The following is a 16575-nucleotide window of genomic DNA, read 5'->3' as shown; positions in this document are numbered from 1 at the left end:
CCCCGGGCTCCGAGGGCAAGGACCTGCGCAAGCCCTTCCCTCCTCGGGAGGGGACGGCAGGCAGGTGGGGGCCGGGAGCGCGGGGCTGCGTGAGGGGCCGTCCCCCAGCAGGCCTAGCCGTCAAGCAGCAGGACAAGCCAGGCCCAGGCGGGCCCCCTCCCGTCCGCTCCCCTGCCGCCCGCCTCCTCCTGGGCCTCGCCGCCCGTGACTCAGGCTGAGTCATCCTGTGACACCACAGAGGAAACTTCTTAGGAAAAACAACCGCAAACAAAGCGTCCCCTGATGCGGGGAACAGGATAGGCCCAGGAGGTAAGACAGGGAGGGGACAGGAGCAGGCTGCAGGTGGAGGCCGCTGGCCGGGGTGGGGCCCTGGGGAGGGCACGCGGCTGCTCTGCGCCTCAGTTTCCCCCAGAGGACGCCCCCCAGGCCGCAGAGAGGCTGAGGATGGGCCACGGCGCACGGTGGGGGTCTCCAGGCCTCGTCCCGTCGGCCGCGCTGCCCCAAGCGCGGTGGCCAGCGTGTGCCCATTCCATGGGCGGGGCCACCGAGGCTGGAGCAGCCACAGGGGGCGGGAGGGATGCCTGAGAGGAGCCGGGAGGGAAGAGCAAGGCCCAGGCTCCGAGCCGTGACCTGCGTGTGGAGGGACCAGGAATCCCCGTCCCTGTCCCCGACCCTGACCCGCAGGGGCAACGGGATGGGCCGGCAGCTGCCCTGGAGCGCGTCTCCCAGAGACCCTCGCCAGGCACCCCGGGTCAGGCGCCTGGGGGCAGGGCAGCCGTCGCACAGGCACTCGCGCCCCCGACGCAGCACCGTGAGGCCCCAAACTCCCTCAGGAGACTGTGGCTCCTGCGCTGACCCGTGGGGTGCTGCATGGGAGGGGGCCCTGGCCCGTGGCCCCTGCTGGGCGCCTCTGTCCCCTTCCTGCCACCTGCCCTCTGGGACCAGCGGCCACCTAGGCCTGGGCCCACCCGCCTCAATGTCCTAGGCCTTCCGGCCGGATGCTCCAGCAGCGTGTGGGGAGCCCCTCTCCCCAGGACGCCCTTCCCTGTTACCTCCCTGCTCAACCTGCAGCTTTTAATTCTCAGGATTACAAAGCAGAAGTGCAAGAGGGGCCCTGAACAGGTCCAGTCCTGCCGCCGACGGGCTGGGCGGCCTGAGGCAGCCGCTGTCTCTCTCTGGGCCCTGGAGTCCTCGCCATGGGGCTGATGGGAGGATTACACACGTGCGGCCGCAGAGGACCCCCCACGGGAGGTCGCGGCACGGACAGGCCACTGCCCACCGACGGGAATAAGCACAGCAGAGCCATCAGCCCACGCCAGCACCGGCTCAGGCTGCTCCCTCCCCGCGGTTAACCCTCCACAACCCTTCTTCACCCCCATTTTCACAGATGGGTAAACTGAGGCTGAGGCGTTAAGGGGCGTGACCAGCAAGTTCCCAGCTGGGCCAGAGGGACGCTTCGGGCTCAGACCCTGTGGCCCCCGGAGCCCAGGAGGCCCCACACGTGCTGCTGCAGGGAAGTGGTGCTCGCGGCTCAGGGGGGCCGCCCAGGGGGACACCATCCAGCCGGGGACCCAGCCTGGGCCGAGGGCGGACGGGAGAGTGTCCTCCTCTGCGCAGGCGGGTAGCAGTCTACGGTGTCCACCGGCCACGTGCCGTCCCCTCCACCTCCCACCTGCTCTCAAACCCCTTTGTGCAAATCACTCCTCGACTCCAAACCCGTCCAGGTCCCCCCTGGCACCCAGGGCCGATGCCCAGCCCTCGGGCCTGCCACCGCCCAGCTCGCTCCTCAGCCCCCGCTCACCGCCCTAAGCAGTGGCTCCCGCGGCCTCGCCCACGACGCCCCTGCCTGAACCCCAGCACCCTCCGCCAGCCCCACCAGGACGCGAGCAGGGATGCCCTCCTGGCTCCTGGGCCTCGGCCACGTCCCGCCTGGAGCCTCAAGGACTCCACACTGTGGCAGAGCCGGGATCACAGCCTCCAGATCTGGGGACAGGACAGGCTCCTCCCAGGGGCTCCCCTGCTCCAGGGCTCGGGCTCTGGGACCTTCCCCATCTGCAGCCTCATCCACGCTGCTCCCTCCACCCGGGGGCGTCCTCCCCAGCTTGGCAGGTCCCGGCTTTCCCAGGGAGGCCCGAGGCCTGCGTCTGGACGAGGTGCCACCACGAGCCCCCTGTGCTCCCCTAACCCTGGCCCCGGGGTCTCAGCTGGGGAAGGCGGGGTCTGGCTTCTGGAGACCCAGCACGAGGGGCGGGGAGTCCTGCACTCGGCCCACTGCGGCACCAGCCTCCCCACGCACCCGCGACTCACCAAATGAGCAAAGGAACAAGCGCAGCTACGTGCGGGGCTCAAGGCCGGACGGTGGTGAGAACCCTGTGAACCGGGCCCTGCGATCAGAGGAGGGGGCAATGCACGGAGCGGCCGGCCCCCCAGGGGCCACAGGGACAGAGGCCTTGGGAAGGAGAGGACGCCGCTGCTCCCGGGGGGCCTGGCGGAAGCCGAGCCCGGCAGGGGTGGGCATGAGGCGGGCACCCTCCAGGGGCCCAGGGCGGGGGCAGAGCTGAGCCAACGGCCCTGCGGGGTCTGCAGAGGTGGGGAGGACGGAAGGCAGGGCCCGGTCACTGTTGCCAACACGGTCTTTGGTGACGGGTCGCTTTGAGGCAAGTCAGCTCTGGGGGCCGTCGGGGCTCAGACCCGAGAGCAGGAGCATCAGAGCCAAGAGCAGCCCTGGGCCCCTGCTTGGCCCTTTGGCAAGCAGTGGGTGCCCACCTGCACCTGGCCGGCCTGCTAGGGGTCCCGGGGTTCGCACACGGGGCGTCAGAAGGGCCTGCAGCTGAGCCCTGGGGAGGAGGACGGGCTCCGCGAGAGCCACCCCGAAAGCCGGCTGGGCCGCGGCCTGCAAGGCCACACCGCAGTCCCCGGCCCCTTCCCCTGTCAGCCCCTCCAGGGTGAGGTCACCAGCTGCGGGGCGGGGGGGGGGGGGTCCCAGCCACTCACATTTGCTGTTAGACATGCACCTGGCCCCGGCCCGGGACGCTGGTTCTCCCCCTGGAAGCGGCCCCTCCCGCCTCTCCGCTCCACACTCCTGAGCATCTACAGGCTCATCCAGTCCTCACGATGACCCCGTTAGAGGAAGGGGGGAGACCCTGACGCCCACTGCATAGGCACCCCTGACACCCACCCTGGGCCATGAAGCGGGTCTCGCGCTTCCAGCCCAGACGGCAGCACCCACGCCCTGCACCCCTGCACGGAGCCCCCATGCGGGTCGCCCGTGACTGATCGTCAGGCGAGCGTGACTCATCCAGCTGCCCCGTGACTCTCAGGCTCGCAGGGCGGGGACTCCTCCCCTGGTCAACAAGCCCGGAGACGTCCTTGCACCTCCGGGATCCACCTCTCGCAGAAGAGCCAACAGAGGCATCGAGAGGGAAAGAGGTTCAGCAGCCACAGCAGGTGGGCGGGGGGGGCACCCAGGATCCCCTGCCCGACCCCCTGGCCAGGGAGGGCGCCGAGCAGGGAGGCCACAGGCAGGGACACCGAGCTTCGCAGCTGGGGGAACTGCGGGGACCTCCTCCGAATCCGCCTCCCCGTGCCCGGTGACCCCGGGCGCCCGGACTGGTTCAGGACTGGGGCGTCCGCTGCACCTACCTGCAGGGCTGCGGGGGGCAGGGCTGCTCGGAGAGGCGCTGGGACGGGCGGGCTCGCGCTGGGTCAGCAGCACCACCTGTAACAACGGCCAAGAATCTCAGGGTTAGGCGCTCAAGGTCATCTGCCCCAATCCCCAGGTGGGGCGTCAGGCTTGAGGTCCCGGGTCCTGGGGTCCCAGCGGGCAGCCTGCTGCCCCCACCCCTTCTGCCCCTGCTCGCTCTCTCACTGTCAAATAAATATATATATATATATCCTTAAAAATCCCCCTTGGTGCTCGCACTCACGCCTGCACCCCCCCACCGTGGTCCCAGGGCCTCAACTTGCCACCTCAGGCAATGGGCGCTCGCTCCCTGCTGGTGGGCTAGGCTCGCCCCTCGGGTCCCGCCTCCACCCGCGCACGTCCCCCAGCACAGGCCTGTCGCCCTGCTTGCCCGCAGCTCCTTAGGCAGGAAGACGGTACCTTGGGCCCCCCAGGTCTTCCACAAGCCGTATCCCCGCTGTCCTCCAGCCCAGACCGGGCGTCAGCTCCCCCCTCGCCCCCTCATCAGCTCCGGATGAACCCTCCCCTACAGACGGCACCAGACCCGACGTCCGGCACTGAGGCGAGCTCCGTCCCGGGCAGGGCAAGCAGAGCTCTCACCTCCATCATTCCAGACCTCATGCCTCTACTCATCCCGCCCAGAATCCCACCGCGTGTAAGGCAACCGCAGTGCGAGTCTGAATCCAGCTCACGGTCAACGTCAGAGCTGCGATCAGGATTCTGGGATGGGACCAAAAGACCCCGTCGCTTAACCACCTGCAGAAGGTGGTCGGGTCGCTCCCCTCTGTCTCGGGCGCGTCCTCTGAGAGCCAGATGCAGGGCGTCGAGAGGGCGACACGAGCCACGCCCAGGGCGCCAGCCAGGGTGCATGTTCGCTCTGGTTATGAACTGGGTCCCGAGCCTTTTCCCAGAAAGCACGCTCTTCTCACGCTGTGCTTGGGCAGCCCGGGGACGCGGGCTGGTGGCACGCGGTGTCCCCACTCGTGCCCCAGCCGAGCCCCCGGGAGGACCGGGTTATCCCAGGGGCCCCTCTCCACGGGCGGTGAGCTCCCCCGCCTCCAGGGACAGCTGGCCCGGCCGCCAGCCCAGGGCCCCGTCACCCACCCTGGGGGCTCCCGCCCCAAGCAGCTTCTCCCAGCCCCGGAGGGTCCAGCAGCCCGCGCAGCCCTGGCGGCCCAGTCCCCCCGGTACCCCCCGGTCCCCCCGGTCCCCCGGGTCCACACACAGATGGGCCCCGCCCCACCGACGGCCAGCAGCCCCACGTTGCCACCGTGAGTCGGGGAGCGGCCCGGGGCGGAGCAGGGGCCCCGGGGGATGTGCGGCTCACCCACAGGCACTGCTGTCCGCGCCACCTGGGCCTTCCCCACAGACGCCCGCCTGGCACGTCCCGCTCCCCGGGACAGCAGCGCAGAGCTGGGCTGGTCGTGACCCTCCACTGCTCACTGTGCGGGGACAGGCCAGCCTCCTCTTCCTCGCTGCCTCTCCCGGGCGCAGTGTGCTCCTTCCCCAGTGCTCGCCATCCCAGCACCTGCTCCCTGCTCGGCCCCTGCCCGCCGTCGCTCAGCCCCCAACACCCTGGGCCCTGTCCCGCCCTCACGGTCCTGCTCAGACGCACCCTCTGGAGCCCACATCCGGGTCCAGGTACCACCGCCTGCCACGTGGGTGACCCCGGAGCCCCCACCTGCTAAGTGGTCCTGTCCGCCCCCTTCCCCGGTGCAAGCCCAGACACATCCCTCCCCTGCTCACGCTCCACCACGTTCTCGGAGAGCCCCGTGGTTAAGGTCCAAGACCCTCAGCGGACTTCGTGTCCTCCGTGGTCTTGGGTGCGGGTCCCTGGCGCTTCAGCCCCCCCAGGTCCCGTCGCCCACCCACACACCTCCAAGCTCCAGCCCCCCGAGCTGCCCCCTCAGCCCGCAGGGAATCTTGGCCCAGTCCCCTCTGTTCTAGAACTCTCTCCCTTCCCCAGTCTTCATTTCTCCTCCTCATGACCAAGCCCCGTTTCCTCCAGGAAGTTTGCTCCAAGCTCCCCTCCCGTGAGGGTGAGCTCCTCGGGGCTCCCAAGGGCCTTCCCCATCACCCCGCATTGCGTCCGCCTCCCGGTGAGCCTCCCGCATTGGATTAACATCTGCTCCCAGGGATCCCGGCACCTCGCCAGGGCTGGGACCCCGCCGCTCAAGAGTCACCGGAGGGAGAAGCCAGGGAGTCACATGCGTGCACAGGTGTGCACACGGACTCACAGCACAGGCTCCCAGGGACGCCTGCGGGCGCAGCTGCTGCCGCCCACGGGCAAAGAACAGCATTACACGCTTCCAGGCTGCGCACCAGGAGCCCCAGCTGCAAACTGGGCTGGGTTTAGAATTAACTGCCCCCGATTCCAAGCTGCTGTGTCCTCCATCCTGGGCCTTCCGGCTGCAGCAACTTAAAAACAGAGTCCGCAGACCACTGACCCCGGCCCACTGGCCCGCATGCTCTGGAGGGAGCCCCGAAGACAGGGTTCCTTCCCGCACTCACCAGCCGGGGCTGGGCCGCTGGCGCCTGTGGAACGAATTACATCCTGTTAGAGCCTCCCTCCCTCGGACGACCGGGCTGGCCTCTGTGCTGCTGCTGACCTTGCGCAAGTCCCCAGGAACCCGTGTAGGTGCCCGGGGCGGGGCTGAAGCCACAGGCGCTTTCCTCCAGGAAGACTGTTGCCAGCACGTTGGGAGGACTTTCCGATTGGGGGCGGGGGGACATGAAACCTGTCCAGCAATCCCGGAGGGCTCATGTGGCTGCCCCAGAGGCAGTGGTGGCTTCCTGGGCACCCACCGGCAGTAAACTCCTCATGCCTCCTCCTCATAGCACTGCCGGGCAGACATCACTGTTCCCACTCTGTGAAGCAAGGACCAAGCGCAGAGGGGAGAAGCAATGTGCTCAGCAGCACACAACCGAGGTGTCGGCACGGTCCCCCCGAGTCAGGCTGCCTCCCCCCATCCTGGCCCCGCTGGGCCTCACGCAGCGAGCCTAGGTCTCTTGCAGAGAGAAAAACTCAAAGCTGTGGTTCCTCTGGATCAGGGGTCTGCAGAATTTTACTGTAAAGGGTGAGCTGGTAGATACATCAGGCTTTGCAGGCCCTGTACCTCGTCTTGTGCATATTCCTCCTTCTTTGCTTTTAGATTTGGGTTTTTACTTGGTTGGTGTTGGTTTTTTTTTTTGTTTTGTTTTGTTTTCTTTTCTTTTTACAGCCTTTTAACAACGTAAAGACCATTCTTGGCTCAGAGGCATAAAAAACCTGCTGAGGCCTCCTGAGGTCTCCTACGGAGAGGAGAGAAGAATGTCCACAATCTTAAGTATAAAAACTTGTGGTGGGAACGTTTGAGGTGAATGTGAGGTCCTTTAGCTGCTTCTCCGGCTTCAGACGCCTTCCTGCCGAGTCGCTCTCTAAAGAAGGGCCCGACCTCGCTCTGCAATTAGGCAGCAAAATATTTCAAGGGCTGTTCAGATTCTAGAAACTCGCAGCTGCGGACTAAACATTCTGACTCTGCGTAGGGAACAGGGGGAGGCAAATACGACGGGTGGAGAGAGCCTCTAGGGTAAGACCTTAAGACAGGAGGCCCCAGTCTGGACCCTTCGCAAGGGACTTAGAATCGTGCTCTGCAGAGTGTGGTCCCTGGGCCGGCAACTTCTGCTGTCACCTGGGACTCTCACTAGAAATGCAGAGCCTCAGGCCCCACCCCAGACCTACTGACCCCAGAATCTGCATTTTTACAAAATCCCCAGGTGATTCATGTTCACGAGAAGTTTGAGATCTGCTGGAACATCGCTCCTGTCCAACCGCGGTATCGCTGAGCGAGAGGGTTTAAAGACATCTTTCTTGACGTCGCAGAATTACGGGGCCTCAAAAAGCACCCCGTTTGACCAAGACCCGCCACTGGACCCTGAAATCCAACCTTCAACTGGTGGAAAAGTAGAAATAGGGGAACCAGGGAAGGTGCCGTTTCCCATTTCATAGTTGGGGGAAACCAGTCAGAGAAGGAAACGGCTTTCCTGAGACAACGCCGCCAAGGAAAGCTGGAGTCTGACCCTGGGCGAGTTGCTTCATCTTCCCAGGCCTTGGTTTTACTAACTGCACTCGTTTTGGGTTTAAATGAGAACTTCTGACATCTCCCAAGAGCTGGAGTAGCAACCAGAGGACTCGCCTGTGCTTGTGGACACGCCAGGCCTGCATATCCCAGGTCGTGAAGTGAGGGGTGGGGCCGGGCGATTCCAGGGTCTGGGTGTAAAAGCTGGAATCTGGAAAAAGGCCGGTGGGGAGAGGAGCCCTCGGGGGATGGTCACGGCCACAGCACCTGGGCAGAGCAGCTGCCCTGGCTTAAGCTCAAGGTCTCGTGGCAAGTCCTGAGCAGGGACCGGACATGACAACAGGCTTTCCCCGGCTTCTTCGGCGGGGCCCACAGACATTACCCCTCCTGATGCCCAACTCCACACTTGTATTTGCTGAACAAATGAATGAAGTACGAGGTCCCGGGGAGACGGTCCCTGAGCCTCCCAATGAGGCAGCGAGAACTTTGACAACCAGCTCCCTCCGTTCCACCCGCAAGGCTGCGAGGGCCTTCGGAGCGGCAAGCTGGCAAAGTGCAGCCAGAGCCGTGAGACCCGAAGCGTTGAGCCAGTAACTCCATTTCTTCGGCCCTCTTTTAGGAAATAACGAGAGAAGCCTAATTTATATACCAGGCTGTTCATTGCAGGATGTTTATACGCAGCCTAAACGCCTAATGAGGGAGGAGTGGCGAACCAAGGCCTATCCCCACTTGGCTATGACAGAGGGATGGGAAAGCAGGTTGGCATATAGCGTGTTCATAAAAAAAAAAAAAAAAAAAGACTTGTTTTTTACAAATAAAATGCATTATTTCATTTCTTTAATCCCCCAGACTATTGAAATGCAAGATTTTAAATAGAAATAGACATTATCTAATTAGAGGTTCCTTCTCAAACTCTTGTAAAAATTAAATTTACAGTCTTTAATAACATGAGAAAATATTTATGTTATGTCATAACGTCAAAAAAAAGGCAGCCCCAGTGGCTCAGCGGTTTAGTGCCACCTTCAGCCCAGGGCGTGATCCTGGAGTCCCAGGGATCGAGTCCTGCGTCGGGCTCCCTGCATGGAGCCTGCTTCTCCCTCTGCCTGTGTCTCTGCCTCTCTCTCTCTCTCTCTCTGCGTGTCTCTCGTGAATAAATAAATAAAATCTTAAAAAAAAAATAACAGTCAAAAAAAAAGTCAGAATAGAAAAATTATAAATGTGGTATGATCACAATTACATAGGGGTAAAAAAAAAAATGTGCTGGAAATATCAGGAAGGAAATGCTCCCAAATGTTAGCAGCGATTATCTCACACTGGCATAATTATGGACAGTTTTTATTTTTTTTATTTTCTAGATGTCCTTTATCATAAGGATTTGTTATAATTAGAAAAGGAAAGAGGAAAAAAAAAAAAAAAAACCTGGGAGGAAGGGAGGAGAAGCACCTTCCCAGGGGCGTGCCACCCGTACCACTTCGCCACTCCCCAAAAGTCAACCCGGTAGTTCCCGAGGCCCGAGGGCCCGGCCTCCGCCTGGGAAAGGAGAAGGCGGCCCGGCCCCACCCTGCAGGCCCACAGACACAGTCCGGCTTTTGCTTGACAAATGAGCCAGACCCAGGTGAGATCCTTGTGGAGGCCGGAGGATAACCACGCTATTGTTCAATCAGTTTTGCAAGATAAGTGACACCACCGCCACCTCCACCCGTGTGACCCCTTCATCTGGGTTCCCTGAGACGCTAGGGCTGGCCCCTGTTCGGGAGCCCCGGGGAGAGCGGGTTTCAGGGATGCTGTGAGCCCGCAGCCTGAGCACTGAGCGCAGGGGCCCAGGGGGTGCAACAGGCAGGCAGGGCCGCAGGGGGCCTAGGAAGGAACAGAAGCGTCACTTGGGCCCTGGGAGCTCGCGGCTCCAGGCGTCACCTGCCTCATCCACAAACTGGGGCCCCTCAGGACATCCTCGGGCCTCTTGCGAGGCTCCAAAAAGGCGAACGAGCCCATCTGTCTAGGCCAAGCCTCCAGTTCCCATCGGTATATGGAGCCCACAGCTCCTGCGTGGCACTGGCCGCGGGCCGGGGAGCACACGGGCAGGCATGCTCCCTGCCGTGATTCTCGCTGCTTCTAGAACACGGAAGAAGGCACATCAAGGAGCAGAAGGCCCCGGCTTCCTCTGCAGCAGGGGGCAAACAATTCGGGCCGCAGAGAGCTGAGTGGGCGCAGCAGGCTGCTGCCGTGCAGGTCACCCGTAAGGACGGCCGTGGGCTCAGCCTGAGGTCACGCCGTGTCCGGGCGCCCAGCCCTCGGGCTCCAAGGCCGGCGGAGCTGGAAAGCCCAGCGCTCCTGCCCAGGCCTCCGTGCACGGTGACGCCGCGGCCCAGAGCAGGACACCCGCGTCACCCAGTACCGTGTCTGTGGCCAAACCGAGCCCCGAGCCTTGCCCACCACGCCCACCGCTCCTCAAACTGCTGCTGTGGCGGTGGGGCAGGGCAGGGGCGGGGAGGGCAGGAGGGGGGGAGGCCCGGGTTGGGGTGGGACCCAGGCCCTGCATCCCTAAGCGTCCCTAAGCACACAAACCACATCAGGCTGAAATAGGACACACGCCCACTCAGCCGACAGGGAGGGCCTAGCCAGGCTCTCCCCCTGCCCTCCCCTCCCCCGGTGGTGGGGATAGAGGCCCTGGCTGGGACCCCATGTCACTGAGCGACCCAGCGCAGGGCATCCAGTGCCCCCGTGGCCCCGATCCCCTGGAGCAGGGAAGTTGGGGCTCGCAGGAGGCCTCCCGCTGCAGGGCCGGCGCCCCCCGCACGGAACACACGGAAAACCCACAGTCGTGGGGCGTCAGGGCCTCAGGGGCCTGTGGGGCCCGCGCCATCCCCTGGCCGTCCCCTTGCCAGTGGAAGCCACCCGTGGTTCAGACTCGGGTGCCTGGATCTGGTCCGTGGAGGGGAAGGGGGTTGCCTACCTTGGCGACATGGCGAGGAGTCAAGGGGATGTCAGTGTCCCCCGGTTATACGTGTGCTAAAGGGCGGCTTTGGGAATTATGGTCCTGGCAACAGCAGCACCCGGTTTACGGATGGAACCTGAGGCCCCGAGCCCAGACTGGCCGAAGCCACTCAGCAGAGCTAAGGCTGAGCCCGCGCCCGGCGGACCCAGAGGCCGTGGTAAGACTGTAGCTGCTGGAAAGGCCAGAGATCGTGGGCTCAGCAAGGGAGGGCAGACCACGCGGAGGTCACCTCAGTGATCCGCCCCCACCGGTGTGCAGCCCGAAGGGGGGGCTCGAACTCACAACCCAAGGGCAAGGCCTGCGTGGAGACCAACACCCCGGTGCTCACCGGCCGAGCCCCCAGGCGCCCCTGCCTGGCAGCTGGTCAGGAAGGACGCACACCCCACAGCAGGGCAAGGGCCTCAGGCCTGGGGTGTCAGAGCAGCACCCAGCACCCAGCACCCAGCATCCGCTCCGACTGCTAACTGTGCTCCCTCTGGGGAAAGGGGAGGGCCTGCAGCCTTGGGCTTCATGTTACACCCTTCTCCACGTCTGAAGCCTCGAACGTTTTTTTTTTTCCACTTTAAAAATAACAAGAAAGAAAAAAAGCCAACACCGCAAACCTCAGAGGCACTCAGCAGCCTTACCCAGTTGCTACGGGCCTGTGCTCTGCTTTTAGAAGTTTATAGCAGGTTCTAGGCCTCTGGGCGCTTCTGGAATCTGCAACTCGGATCCCTCCTGGGGGTGCTGCTCTGCCTCGGGCCTGTACTGTGGCTTGGACCATGCAGCACCCTCCTGAGAGGCCCCTGCCTCTGTTTGCCCTTTGAATGCATCCCCTGAATGCATCCCTTCCATCAGCCACCAGACTCGTGAGTCTTTACTGTTGTTCTCAAAACCTTCCTCAGCTCCTCACTGCCTTCAGGATAAAGTCCAAACCCCTAGTTCACGATCTTCATTTACAGTTTCAACTCCCACAACTGCACCCATTGCCGCTCCAGCCATGGACTGCTCAGGAAACCCCAGTACCTTTGCACAAACTGTCCCTGTGTCTCAGAATGTGTTTTCCTCCGGCTGCTTTAGCTCCTGGGAACCTTTCGCTCATTTCTGAGGCCCGGGTTGCCCAGACAGACTCAGTCACCCCTTTACAGGTTGAAATTACTCTCACAATTGAACGATTATGTCAAGCACTATGGATGGGAAGTATCTTGAGGGCCGAGTTTTGTCCTCCTCAGGGCTTTTGGGCTCTCACCGGGCAAGGCACAGAACACAGGCCCAGGGAAGTGTTGAACTGAATGGAGGAAGGAGGGAAGGAAGGAAATGCCTTGTGAGGCAAACCCTACAGCATCCCCGCTCCCCCCCTCTCCCCTCCCCTCCCCTACACCCTGGGAGCTGCCCGCTTTCCTAGGTGCTTTCCTAGGTTCCTGCTAGTCCATAATAAAAAAAGGCTGGAAAATTCTGGAGTAAAGTTTCCTTCCCTGATTCACACACAAACTTTCTTGGCCGGTGCCAACCCAAGCTCCCGGGCTGTTTACAGTTTCCCCGGCATTTATAAATAGAAGGCCTCAGAAAGGAAGGGGGGTTTCGGGGGAGCTGGGTGCCGTCCCGCATCCCATCCCTCCTCGCTCCAAGCCCGTCCCCCCAACATCCCCAGGAAGCGCCGCCCCGCACCCCAGGTGTGTGGGGGCGAAGGGGAGCGGATGCGAGAAAGAGGGAAAAGCCCCGCAGGTGGGGGGTCGGGCCGGGCTGCCCAGGACCGCCCTGACCCCGGGGCTCCTGGGGGCGGGTGCTGAGGGCCGCGGCCGCTCTGGCGGGGAGGAAGGGGCTGCGCCTGGGCAGGTGCGGACGAGCCCCCCCCCCCCCCCGCGGCGCCCAGAGGCCCGGGGTCCCTGCTCGGTGCTCGGTGCTCGGTGCTCGGTGCTCGGTGCTGGGGGGGGGGGGGGCTGCGGTCACGGCCACGCGCTCGGGGGCCTCAGGGAGAGCCGGGAGGGAGCGGGGGGCAGGGGCAGGGGCGGGGGGGGGAGGGGAGGGGTCGGCGGGTCCGGGTCCGAGCGTCCGCGCCCCGGGCCGGCGAGGGGAGGTCGGGGCGAGCATCGCGCGTGGGGCCGGGTCGGGGCGGCCGGGGACCCCGCTCCCTCCTCCCTCCCTCCTCGTGTGCTCCCTCCTCCCTCCTCCCTCCTCCCTCCCTCCGCGGCGGGGCCAGCGCCAGCTCCGGAGCCCGCACCCGGGGCGCCCCCGCCCCCGCCCCCGCCGACCCCGCGGCCCCGGAGCCCCGGCACGTCCGCGGCCGCCCCTCCCCGCCCCTCCCCTACCTGCGGCCGGAGCTGGCGACGGGGCTGCGGGGTCCGGCGGCGCGGACGGTTCCGGGCGGGCGGGGGCTCCCGGGGGCGGGGCGGGGCGGGGCGGGGCGGGGCGGCCCTCGGGGCGGGGAGGAGGGCGGGGAGGAGGAGGAGGGCGGGGAGGAGGAGGAGGAGGGCGGGCCGGGGAGGGCGGGGGAGGGGGGAAGGGGAGGGAGGCGGGGGAGGGGGGCACCGGGGCACCCAGCCCAGGGAGCCCAGGAGGGAGACCGCGGAAGGGGAGGCGCCAGCGGCGAGACCCCCTGGACGAAGGGAGGGAGACCGTGTCCCCGCCCCAGTAGAAAGGGAGAACACGAGATGCCAAGCGCACCCCTGTCCTGTCCTTCAAACGGGACCTCGAGGAAAAGAAAGCGCCCTGAGGTCCTGGAGTGGACACGCCCTGCGGGGAGCTCCTGACCAGCAGCCGCAGCTCTGGGCCCGCGGCCACAGCAGTGTCCTGACCCCCCCACCCCATGGGTCGCCGATGCCCTGGGCCCCGGGAAGGCTCTGCACCCGCAGGTGCTGTGGACTCTCCACCCACGGAGCTGTCACCAGTGTGACGCAGACATTATCTTAGGTGATTGAGAAAATCCACCTTATCAAAATAGACGAGCACACGGTGGCTTTTAAACAAAGTAGTGTTTTCTTCATCTCAGGAGTATCTCAGGTGCATCTGAGAAACAGCCCGAGCAATGGCTCCGATGGCACCGGGCGGGACACTGGCCCAGCAGCTCAGCAGCCGGGCAGCCTGGCCTCCTGCAGTCACTGAGACTCACCCAGCAGGCCACTGGACCAGATCACTCCAGCCTGGACCAGATCACTCCCACCTGGACCAGATCACTGCCACCTGGACCAGATCACTCCAGCCTGGACCAGATCACTCCAGCCTGGACCACATCACTCTGGCCTGGACCAGATCACTCTGGCCTGGACCAGATCACTCCAGCCTGGACCACATCACTCCCACGCGGACCAGATCACTCCCACACAGACCAGATCACTCCCACCTGGACCACATCACTCCGGCCTGGACCAGGTCACTCCCACCTGGACCAGATCACTGCCACCTGGACCAGATCACTCCGGCCTGGACCAGATCACTCCCACCTGGACCACATCACTCCAGCCTGGACCAGATCACTCTCGCCCAGACCAGATCGCTCCCACCTGGACCAGATCACTCCTGCCCAGACCAGGTCACTCTTGCGTGCACCAGATCACTACCGCCTGGACCAGATCATTCCCACCCAGACCAGATCACTCTGCCTGGACCAAATCACTCCAGCCTGGACCAGATCACTGTCGCCCAGACCAGATCACTCCCACCTGGCTGCGGGGCTCGGCTCCCGGGAATCTCCCCTCACTAGGATGCACCAGGTCAGATGGCCAGTTCTGGGGACCAGAGCAGACCGACCAAGAACACGTACTCACTCCCTGGGGTTTGTTTGTCCCACCAAGCAGCAGCCCCGGAGCCACAGCACCTGGGAGACCCCAGCTCCCTCCTCCCCCACCCCCCTCGCCCCTTCTGTGTCTCTAGTAGTTACAGTCATGCTGTGACCTGAATCTGCATCTCCGTGGAACTGGAGGGTACTGGACTGAGGTGGAGGAGGTGTTAGAGGGCATCTGGCCCAAGCCCTCGCTGTAGACCTGGGGAGACTGAGGCCAGCGGAGCACAGCTTCACGCACAGAGCCCTGTGCCGGCCCCACTTGGTACTGGAGAAGCATGTGCGCGTGGGCTGCCACCAAAAATAAGGGAAAATGATGAGGATGACGACGACGACCATAAGCAGGTACTTGTACTGGAGGGCCGAGCAACTTCTAGTGCTTTGCGCTGCGACTCCACAGCTGGCCAGGATAGATAGATCTTGGCCTGGCCGGCTAGTCAGGGAGGGCCCAGGTGGCCTCGCGTGGGTGCTAACAAGTCCCCTGTGCCTTGGTGTCTTATTCTCATCTTTCCAGACTCCTGTTTGTACCCCCCTCCCCGCTGGCTCTGGGCATCTGTAAGGCCTTTCTGCTCTGGATCCTCACCTTCAGAGTGGATGTCCTCTGTCCTGGAGCACATGGATCCCCTCTCAAGGAAGGACTTTGATGGATCCTTTTGCCAGAAGACCACCTCCCCACCACCTCCCCCAGGAGTGAGGCCACACCCAGATAATTTGGGGGTGTTGCTTCCCTTTGTGAGCATGCCTCTTCCCACTCACAGGAGTGGGGCCTCACGTGGCACCTGTGTTGGTACCATAACCCCCACCCCACCCCCAAAACAGTTGACAGTATCAGGGATGGACACCGAAACCAAGCAGAATTCGGAAATAAAGTTTGGGACATGATGACCATGGTTAATTCACTGGGCCTGTGAGGACTGGCCGCCTGTGAAGGCTAAGACCACCATCTGGAGGTGACCACCTTCCACAGAGAACGCCCGTGGGACCTTCGTTAAATGGGGTGACGGATGTGGGCAAATGAGTGCCGAGAAACTCAGAGAGCAGGATGGACTGGCCAGGGAAGAACTCAAGAACTCGAGGTGCCCTAGGGCTCTAGGATGCAGCCCTTCCTGAAGCTCGCCTCGGGAAAAGAAGCTATCAGGGCGAGCGTCTAGGGAGCCTGGAGTCCCCTACAGCGGGTTCCCAGAGCAGAGCGCAAGTCAGGATGTGTGCGAGGATGCGCTGACGTGGGGCTCTTGGGGACCCTGCACACCCTGCAGAGCCCTCGGGGCAGGGGTGCAGCCGCCCGGGGGGAGTGCAGAGGCGGGCCTGAGCACCGGGGTGACTCCATCTCCTGTCTCTACGCATCTCTCGTTATCCTGCCTCAAAATGGGACAAGCGTGTCTGCTTCCCGCCAGATGGCCCTTACCATGGGGCTGGGTGACCGTCCGTGGCCCCCGGCTGACCTGGGTCAGACGCCTACCCCTCACCCAGTGACTGTGGCCAGAGAGACAGGGTCATATTGCACACACCTGGCTGCTCCCACATAACCTGTAGCTGGAGAGCAGGGGGGGGGGAGGGAGGGGAGGGAGGGGAGAGAGGAGAGAGAGGGGAGGGAGGGGGAGGCAGGGGAGGCAGTGCCACGTGGCCACAGGAAGGCTGAGACAGGTGAGGACAGCGTCCTCTTCTGCTCCAGGCACAAAGGAGCAAAGGTGTGGAGGCTGGAGGAGGATGAGCCGGGAGGAGGGAGGAGGAAGGAGTCTGGTCCGGCAGGGGGGGCCACGGCTGCTTCCCCCCCCCCCAGCTGCCTGTCCGCGGCTGGCCTGGTGTCGATAAAAACTAAACTTAAAATTATAACTGAGGGGGACACTTGATGGGATGAGCACTGGGTGTTATTCTGTATGTTGGTAAATTGAACACCAATAAAAATTATCTTATTAAAAAAAAAATTATAACTCCCGGGCGAGCGGTGCTTACTGGTCCCCTTACTCTGCCAGTCAGTGAAGCCTTAGAAGCACCTCTTAGCGGGGCGTGATCTTCAATGTCCCGAATACAGGAACAGGCTCAGAAAACATACACAACCTGCCTGCGTTTCCACAGCTGGGGG

At 63.4% G+C, this 16575-nt stretch overlaps 1 protein-coding gene across 1 annotated transcript in view; it reads right to left on the bottom strand.

Annotated features, from left to right (window-relative positions):
• The window catches only part of GSN (gelsolin), a 41459-nt gene extending 28371 nt beyond the window's left edge, over positions 1–13088 (bottom strand). The window contains exons 1-2 of the mRNA XM_025432965.3: positions 13024–13088; positions 3643–3718 (exon numbers count right to left, since the gene is read on the bottom strand). The gene's annotated coding sequence lies outside the window, so the exon portion shown is untranslated. The remainder of the gene's footprint in view (positions 1–3642; positions 3719–13023) is intronic.
• Between the last annotated feature and the right edge of the window lie 3487 nt (positions 13089–16575).

This window comes from Canis lupus, chromosome 11, assembly GCF_003254725.2.
Source record: "Canis lupus dingo isolate Sandy chromosome 11, ASM325472v2, whole genome shotgun sequence".
Classification (NCBI taxonomy): domain Eukaryota; kingdom Metazoa; phylum Chordata; class Mammalia; order Carnivora; family Canidae; genus Canis; species Canis lupus.
The sequence above is the reverse complement of the archived record's forward strand: the minus strand, read 5'-3'. Positions and strand labels throughout refer to the sequence as shown.